General features: G+C 39.4%; 1 pseudogene; it reads right to left on the bottom strand.

Moving 5' to 3' along the window:
- Positions 1 to 1,059: 1,059 nt before the first annotated feature.
- Positions 1,060 to 9,314, bottom strand: LOC118625016 (annotated as a pseudogene).
- Between the last annotated feature and the right edge of the window lie 743 nt (positions 9,315 to 10,057).

The raw sequence follows: 10,057 nt of genomic DNA, 5'->3' as shown, positions 1-10,057 counted from the left end.
CTACATTTAATTGATTTTTATTATTTTTTAAATCCTCACCTGAGGATATTTTTCCATCTATCTTCAAATAGAGTGGGAGGGTGGGAGGGAGAGAGAGAGAAACATCGATGTGAGAGACACATCAACCAGCTGCCTCCGGCTCAACCCAACCAGGGCCGGGGACAAACCACAACTGAAGTGCCATTGACTGGAATCGAACCTGCAACTCATTGGTCTGCAGGCTGACACTCCAACCACTGAACAAAACCAGCCAGGGCATATTTAGATGATTTATAGTGTTATTGACTCCAACTAAGTCCTATGATTTTTTTGCCTGCTAGATTTGTTCATTCTGATAGAGGGTGTTGAAGTCTCCAATTATGAGAGTTCATTCATCTATTTCTCTTTGTAATTCCATTAGTTTTTGCCTTACATATTTTGATACTGTATCACTTTTTTTTTTAGCAAAAGTACCTTGTAAACTTTTTAAAATTATATGAATACTTTAGTGCAAAATGCTTACCACTTAAAATTAGCATTGATTCATTGTAATCAAAAACTTCATTTAATAAGATGATTAACTCCAAAAATGATATCGTAGTTGATTTATGCTATATAATGCCAAGTTTGTGTAATACAATAATAAGTACATCATTAGCTGTTAATTTCCTCCACTGTTCTTCTGAATCCTAAAGGGCAGAGGAGTGGATAGTTAGACAAACACAAAACAAAATGCAATCCAAATAAACTGTACAGAATTACTGATAATAGTTATAAATGCATTTTGACTCAGCTATCCAACCAAGTAGCTAGGGCATAAATGCAGGTATTGATCCAGGTTTGATAAGAGGTTTTATTTTTACAGCTTAGTGAAAGATCTATACTAGATGAGAAGTCCTAGTTTTAAGGATGCATGTTGTATAGTTACTACACATACATATTTAGTGTCTGCAAACCCAAGAAATAGACATTAGGCAGAGTACCCTCTTAAGTCAGGTACAGTTAAAACAAGGCAACTTGATTCTCAAAGTCCACAGAAATGTTGCCTAAACAGTTCAAACATCTGCTGAGAATTCATTTTCATTGTGCTCGGGTTAAGGCATCTCCAAGGCCCTTAGGGTTTGCAAAGCCGGATTTTCTGGCTTTTAGTATAGCACCCACATCTTTCACTGCATGGTAGATGACATTCTTCATCTATAATTTATCATCATGATTGGTATGAATCTCTAACAGATAACAGAATTCCTAAATAAGCCAGAATCATTGTTTAACATGCTCTGGAGAAACAAAATCTTAGGCTACTTTGACATAGCTATACAAGCTATGAACCTGCAATGGAATTCCTCTGTGATAAATGCCACATCTCTGAGAAACTGTGTAACAGCCCAGCCTTGAACTCTATATTCCTGATGAAGATGCTTTCTTAGTGATCAGGCTAAATGCCAGCTCTGATCACTAATAGGATCACAGTCACTGGGTTTTCTTGAATTGTCTCTTCTAGTGCCTTTTTAAGGAATTCTTGTATCCTCTCTGTGTCTTCACTAGCATATATGTACCAGAGGGCTTATGGCTTCTTTTCTTTCAATAAATTGCTTACTTGTGAGTTCATGAGAACCCCTATCTTGGATAGTTTTAAGGTCTTCTTCTTGGTCACAGTGCCCTTTGGAATTCCTACATAGGCCAGGACATTAGCTGCATTATATAAAGATGTCTCAGTAAAGACGGTGCTTCGCATCTTTTATCTTTTGGAGTAATTAATCCCTAAGTATTATACATCTCAGGATCCCAATCTGGCCAAACAAAGTAGATTGGCAGCCTAGAGACAAAATCAAATTTATCATCTTACCTGTACACTCAAGCAATGGAAGTTGGCTATCAGATCATAAAACCTAGAGGACATCATATCTTTCAAAGTTTCTCCTGATAGCCAGTCATTAAGTTTCAACATCATTAATTCTTTTTCATTTACCAAGAGATTTAGAACATCTTCAAATGCATTCCAAAAGTCTTCTACTGTGGCTTCCGTGATGATTTCATTGGCTCATGGTATAGACTGAATGTTTATACCCTCCCCCAAATTTATATGTTAAAACCTAATCCCCAATGTCATGGTGTTTGGTGGTAGGGTCTTTGGAGGTGATTAGGTATGAAGTCAGAGCCCTCATGAATGGGATTAGTGTCCTTATAAAAGAGACCCCAGGGAGTTCCACTGCCTTCTTTCTCCATGCGAGGACACAGCGAGAAGACAGCATCTATGAATCAAGAAGTGGGCTCTCACCAGATACCAAATCTACCGGCACCTTGATCTTGAACTTTCCACCCTCCAGAACTATAGGGGAATAAATGTCTGCTTTTTAGGCTATCCTCTCTGTGGTATTTTGTTATCTAGCCTAAACAGACTATGAAATACCTACAATCAATTAGATTAACTCTCTGGTCAATAAACTCTTTGTCAAAGTACTCAGGTTTTCAATATTTAGTGTCCAATTTATGATGCGCGGCAGACACCACCCCTGGCTGCCTTTGTTTCCAGTGCTCCCTGAACACATTCCAGTTGCTCTTGCTGTTGGGATCTTGCAAGAACAGCAGGGAATTACCACACAGCCAGTAGTGAGGAGTGACAGAATGCTAGGTTTGTCATCAGTTCTTACGTAAATCAGAAGAAGTGTTTTTGTTTTTGTTTTCTACCAAAGAAGCAAAGATATCATCAAGAATTTTTGGTGTATTCTTGAATTCATTTTTATCTTTGTTTTCTTTGTTAACATTCACAATAGTTAGGATTAACAGCCAGTTTAAAGGAGAAGTGCTGATGGGACAGGCTGGTTTCATGCTCCTAGCTGACTTAAAGGTCGCACCCCCACTATAGCTGCTAGCTCCAAAACGGAGGAATTCTGCAGGAATGGAGCACCCAGAGCAGGTTTTTCTCCAGTTAAGAAAGTCTATTTTATGTCTTCCTTTGAGGCTGGTTTTAAGAAGAGTTTGACTTGCCTGAACAAGGACAATTTGTCTTTATTCCATATTTTGCCCTTACAAACAAACAGCCTTCAACATCATAGAGAGCTTTTCCAAGAATGGTCTGTGTAGGCATCACATTCATGTACCTGAATCTTCATGCATCTCAGCTAAGATAAAGTCTTAAAGATAGTACCCTGTTGGCAGTTTTTCCTCTTCATCTGGCAGTAACTCCCCAGTACAAGTTGAAGAAGGTGGTATCACAAACATCACGCATTTCTTAAACACCTTTGGCAGCTTGCTGCCTAGCAACCCTTCAAGGGATGTTGTTACTGTGTGGCTCCACAGTTGACATAGCTTCCTTTTCAGAACCACCACAGACGTGTTGACCTTCAACTTGGCCAGGATGTAGTTTTCTTTATCTAAATAAGTCCCCACCAAATTTTTGGTTAAAGGCAACCATAACCTAATTGCTTCATTGTTATGACAAACATTTGACAAAGAGGCAGCATAGCATAAAACATCAGGCTCTAATAACCTAATAAATAAGAAGGCTTTTTACAGTCTGTGTGAGGAGAATCATGACCACACAGCTCCCTTTTCTCTTTCACCACTCACCTCAGAGAAACAGTGACTAGCATGACTAAGCTGATGTTATTTAGGTATATTAGGTTCGGAATCCTTGGAAAGCAAGAAACAGAAAACCCGACTAAATAAGAAGTGAAAGGATAGGTGGTTGTTGATGTTGGTCAACTACTAAGCCTGTCATCAGGACTTTCTATTTGTTTGCTCCATCATCTTCAGTTCATAGTGTTTCATCTTTGTGCCTTTCAATTCATGGTCTCAAGATGCCTGCTGAATTTTCAAGCAAAGAAGATGGAAAGATCACTTCCAGCCCCTACCATTCCTTTTATCATGGAAGCAAAAGCTTTTCCAGAAGTCCTGAGTAGACACCTTCTTATATTTCATTGGCCAAGACTGGGTCATTTGGCCACCCCTAAGTCAAAGAGAATCTGTAAATCAAGTATATGGAAAAGAACAACAAGATTATCTTAGATCAATTATGATTCATTCTCTGGAGCTGGGCAAACTGCTGCCTATATAGTCAACTACTGTGATAGTGCTCCATAACAAGCAACCCCCAGTGATCTTACTGGTTTGCAAGAACAAGCCTTTGTTCCTCAATTATGGGCCTATAGGTCACTTATGACTGCTAGATTGGCTGGGATCAATTGGGCTTGGATCTAGGCTGTGTGTTTTCATGTCTGATCCATATATTTTCTTATTCTGGCACTACTGGCTACCCATGGCATATTTTTCACATTGCAAAAGGTAGGTGTACAAGAAGCCAGATAAAATTAAACAAATTTTGAGTCTCTGCTCATGTCATGTCAAAACATTCCATTTGCCAAACAAATTACCTGGCCAAGTCCAACACAAACTGGGCAGGGATATATACTGTGCCTACTCTGGTGGAAAGTACTACAAAGTCACATGCCAAGAGGTGTAGATGTATAATTCTATTACAGAGAGGTAATGAAGAATTGGGGACAAAATCCAATCCATTCCCTCATTCCAAACAAATGGTGTCCTGACAGCATGAGAGAAAGGAATAGCTGTTAGGTAGCCATCCATCCAATAGTGTCTTTCACACTAGAGTCGTCAAAACAAGCTTTAGAAACTTTTTTTTCTGGTTTAGTTAGCAGGAAGAAGAGGAGAAAGTAAGGAAATAGCAGTTACAAATTGTTTTCCAAAGCAGGGATTTCCAGCTAGAACATCGATGGATAGTTGAATAGGCTGATGTAGACTAAACAACATCTCAAACTCTGTTTCATAGTCTGAATTTCTGCTCATAGCAACATCTCTGATGCAGTACATGCAGTGACATTGCAGGCCCCAGGCTTCCCCAAAACGCCTGGCCCTGTGCCCTCTGCATGGCCACACTTCTGGCCCCAGAGGCAGAACCCACCCCCGACTCTACAGCTGCCTGTCACTGTCCAGCAGCCCAGGTGCCAACAACTTCAGAGCAAATTTTTTAGAATGTGAAACAAGAATATAGTCTTTATCAAAGGTGGAGTAAAGCCTGTACTTTGGAAAATCAGCTTTACCCCTCAGTGTCGCACAGCACCCAGTTCCCCAGGTTCCTCCTGGATGAAGAATGACCAGCCCCCCGTTACCCTCCACAAGTTGGAATCATATGTGAGCATCTCTTAAAAAACTAGGAAGATCAAATTTGGGATGGGTAAGAGCAAATCCTTTATACCAGTGACTTTCAACCTTTTTCATCTCATGGCACACATAAACTAATAAAACTCTGCGGCAAGCCAAAAAATATATTTTTTGCTAATTTGACCAAAAAAAAAAAAAAAAGGTATAATTTTTATTCATTCTCACCAGCTAGCTATTGTGTTGGCTGTTGTCATTTATTTATTTGACAATCTAAGGGAAAAGAGGTCAGTACCCCGACTAATCAGGTATTGAATGTTTTTAAAATTCTTGCGGCACTCTGGTTGAAAACCACTGCTCTGTAGCAATCTAGCAGAACCATATGCATCTTTTGTGAAATTCACACCTGATCAGACTATGTGATGAGATGGGAGGAAGCCAACAAGCTCTGGTGTCCTGAAGCTTTTTTTTGCATATTTGAGTACCAGGTTTGACCTTGAGAGATGGCTGCTGTATACATTTTGAATTGAATTTGATGTCATATTTTAGCTCCAATGTTGCATCCAGAGAACACTCAAACATTTTTGCAGGTACACTTAATACAACTTAAAATATATTAAAACTTTCTGGTTGCCACAAGCCTTTCTTTTCTGTTCATCCAATACATTGCTGTGCCCTACTGGGGATAGGTTTTCCAAACAAAAATTCCTGGAGCAACACTTTAGCAGAGTATTTCTTCAGTGGCACTGAACAAATGGAGGATCCCCAAGCACAGTTTTGTAAGAAGTGTGGGTATGTGTCATTTAAATTATTTGTATTGTGCAATTATTTTTTATCTTGAGGATTCTGGCTGTGGATTTGATGCACAGCAATTAGGGTTCAAAAGAATTGTTGGTCTACTGAAGATCATTAATGTTTTGTGACCATATACATTGTTAACAGTGGATTATTTTATGTGTAGATATTATTGCTAAATTCAGGAACTGTTTCCAGGCACAGAATATGAATGAACATTAGATGTGATTATGATAACATAGCAAAGGTCTATGGTCCTAGGACACACTGAAAATGGGCCATTTGACACCTGGAGTCTACCTAGCAGGTGTTAGGAAAATACTTGACTCTAACCCTTAAGGAACCAACGTGGAATCTGCACTACATCATTCACACAAAGATCTCCTGGACACTGAATCTCTAAAAAAGGAAAAGTCTCCCCTGAAACAGGGGCATCAGTGTTTTCTTGGGAGCACAGGTGAGCACAGCCCAGGTGAACAGGATCTGGGTCAGGCTCCGAAGGAACCCCTTCACCTTTGTATCAGTTATTAAAATTTTAATTTGGGTTGTTTGGTCAGGTTTTCCCAAATTCTTTTAAGATGTGTCCACATTCAACTGCTTGAGCTTTGTTCTGGCAACCTCCTGCCCAAATTGTTTATGGACTGTTTTTTACCTTGTTCCCAAGGCCAAGGAACGACCTGTTTTGAGGAGGGGGATGTTAAGTACACATTTATTTTTTACTGTGACTTGTCCAGGACCAGATTTTACAAAATGCCTTATTTCCTTTATTATTGTTTCTAGAAACAAAGGTTCTATTAAAACTCTTAGTTTGAATATAGGGAAAAAATTTTTTAATAGGGCTTATTTTGAAAAAGCCTCAGTTTAATTAAAATAAAATGTTATAGGTAACCTCACTGAAAAATACAGTTGCAAAACTGCTCGATCAAGCACTAGCAAATCGCACTTGTCGGAATACAAACAATAACACTACATCATAAGCAATGGTGGATCTAGGAATGAAAGGATTTTCCAACATTGAAAAAAATCTATTTATGGAGACCACTGGCATATGCGTTATCTTTAAGTGGTTGGTAATAAAGAAGATTCCCGAAGAAAGATAAATTAGATCAAGGGAGAGTGATTACCAAGAATGTGATCTGCAATACTTAAAAACTTTTGCAAAGACCCCAGAGGAGCAGCCAGTGAAATAGGGGTGCGTGGGAAAGAGGGAAGGTGGTGTCAAGGTATCTAAAAGAAGAAAATGTTTCAAGTGGCCAAGTGCTGAGAGGTCAAGCAAGAAGAGGACCGAGCATGAACTATCAATTCAGCACAACGGTGGTCATGGTTCTGAGTTAAACAGTGTCCTCAGAGTGGCGGTAGAAAAGGCAGTACGAGAAAATGTGAAGTGAAGAAATGGAGCAGAGACTATAGAAAACTCACTTAAGATGTTAAGCTCTGAAGAGAACAGATAGATGAGGTGGTGGCTTGGTTCTTTTAAGAGGAATGGGGTGATAGAAAGGTTTTGTTTGTATTTTATTTTGGATTTGTTGTTGTTTGAGGATGATTGGTACTGGACCTATTTTATACCAAAGGAAATACTCAGTGAAGAAAAGTTTGATGATACAGGAAAAAGCAGAGATAACTATGGGAGAAATTCTTTCTCCCTTTGCTATGAACACCTTGCCAAACTGCAACTCAGGTAAAACTCAACTGTCTGCCATGCTCCTGAACTCAAGCAGTTGAACACACTGGTGGAAAAATGCCCAGCTAGTCTCACTTAAAATCCATGACCACAAATCTCAAAGATCACTTAACATGAACCAACAATCTACTATCCTTGCTAATAGGATGACTTCTCCTCTCTCCAAAATAACTATATCACACATTCTCCTCTCTCCATAAATGTACTCATATCCTTCTCTTCCTTCACTCTTAGTTGCTTGCCTTGCTTCCTACAACACAGGGAAAATAGAAGCTATTAAATAAACATTCTCTCATCTTCCCACCACTAAATTTATCTGCTTTTCTACATGACTTCTTTCTTCTGTCTCTCCATGTAGTCCAGACCCACTTCATTATAATAGTAAATTGGCTGTACAGGTTAACCCAGAAAAAATAAAAATGCTAATAAAAAATTAACTAAATTTAATGGAAGAATTCAATCTCCTTGAAAAGGTTAAATTTTCAAATTTGACCTGGGAAAATTAGATTTGGTAATAATAATGCACCCAAATAAAGGTCAAATATTGTGTATCATCATCAATAAAAATTTTCATTATAAAATTTATACAAAAAAATTGTCCTCCAAAGAAAATAATTTCAGTAAAATAAAAATGGAGAGTTAGGCCCTGACTGAGTGGTTCAGTTGGTTGGAGTGTCATCCCATACACCAAAAGGTTGCAGGTTCAATCCCTGGTTGGGTGCATACAGGAGGCAACTGATCAATGTTTCTCTCTCACATCGATGTTTCTCTTGCTCTCATAAAAAAAAAAAATCTACACACATCCTCGAGTGAAGATAAAAAAATTTTAAAAAAAGGAAAATTTGTACAGTTCACCTTTGAACAATGTAAGAGTTAGGGGTGTGACCACACTGCACAGTTGAAAATTTGAATATGACTTTTGACTCTCCAGAAACTTAACTTGTCCCTCGATATCCACAATGGAAAGGAGCCATCCTTTCACCGTATAGACTTCTATTTCTCTTGCAGTAAATATCCTTTTTTTTTTTTTTATCCTCACCCGAGGACATTTTTCCATTTTTTGCACAGATAGAGTGGGAGGGAGAGAGAGGAAGAGAGAGAGAGAGAGAGAGAAACATCGACGTGAAAGGGACACATCGAGTGGCTGCCACCCGCACGACCAACCAGGGCCGGGGACAAACTGCAACCGAGGTACATGCCCTTAGCGGGAACCGAACCAGGGTCTCTCTGGACCGCAGGCCGATGCTCCAACCGCTGAGCCAAACCGGCCAGGGCGCAGTAAATATCCTTTAATATTCATTAGGAAGAACCTCAGTGTCTTGTTAAAAACTGATTTCAAGCCATTTCCCACTCTGCATTTAAAGAGCTTAGTGGTAGCCAGCACATCCTAACAAGTAAAAGCTAAACACATTGAAAAATCAAGAATTCTTATTGGACCCATTAGAGAGGGGAGAACACAGGGCAAATCTCTGCCCTCAATATTGGAGAGACCAACAAGCGAATACAGTTGTGGATTATCAGAACAAAAACTCACTTAGCAGGAACTGGTACCAGGGTAGGAAAACCTGAACTGCAATTGATTAATTGCTGCCAGCTCAGTGTGTAAAAACCCCAAGGCCCCAATCCTAGAGGACCCCCACAATTGTGAGACTTACCTCCAGGAGTTAGGGCAGGTTCCAACAGTAAATGTTGAAAAGAAATCCCCTCCTGCTTTCAGCAGGGTGGACGAAAAAGAAACCATTTTGAAGTACAACAGAGCACTCTGTTCTTAACACGGCCTGCCCACACGAGGAACGAGTTAACCTGAGCCTAACCTGCCTGGAGGCTTGTTAGAGTCTGACTCACCTGTGAGAAGGAACTACCCACTCCAGTCAGCTCTAGCCTTCCAATATGGGGGAAGGAAAATACTGAACTCCAGTCCACTCTAGCCATCCTGTCCCACCTTAGGGGGGTTGGAAAAAACTGAGAAATGCCTGTGAGGTTTACAAGCCAGAGGTACAGGCTCACTGAAAGACTAATATATAATAGTCTTTCTATTGTATAATAGGACTATGGAATGCTCCCACACATGTAATTTACCACCACTAAAGGCCTATTTATAGGAGTTCCTTTCACTCAATACATCATGTCCAGCTATCAAGAAAATTATGAGTCATACTAAAAAGTAAAAGCAAAAAAACAAAAAACTAACAAAACCAAACAGTGCCTGCATAGTATTTTGATAGATGAATGCATCGTATTTTATTTATATAACCACTCATCTTTGTTGTTTAAATTTTCACTATTCTAAAACAATAAAAAGTCTTGCACAGGTATATTTGTAGAATTAGCCAATAAATTTCCTTAGGATATGTATGTATATCCTCACCCAAGGATATTTTCCCATTGATTTGCTTGTAGAGTGGGAAGGAGGGAGGGAGAGAGAGAGAGAAACATCAGTGTGAGGGGGACACATCGATTGGTTGCTTCCACAAGACCATGACC

Source organism: Molossus molossus, unplaced genomic scaffold, assembly GCF_014108415.1.
Source record: "Molossus molossus isolate mMolMol1 unplaced genomic scaffold, mMolMol1.p scaffold_m16_p_11, whole genome shotgun sequence".
In the NCBI taxonomy this organism is placed as follows: Eukaryota; Metazoa; Chordata; class Mammalia; order Chiroptera; family Molossidae; genus Molossus; species Molossus molossus.
The sequence above is the reverse complement of the archived record's forward strand: the minus strand, read 5'-3'. Positions and strand labels throughout refer to the sequence as shown.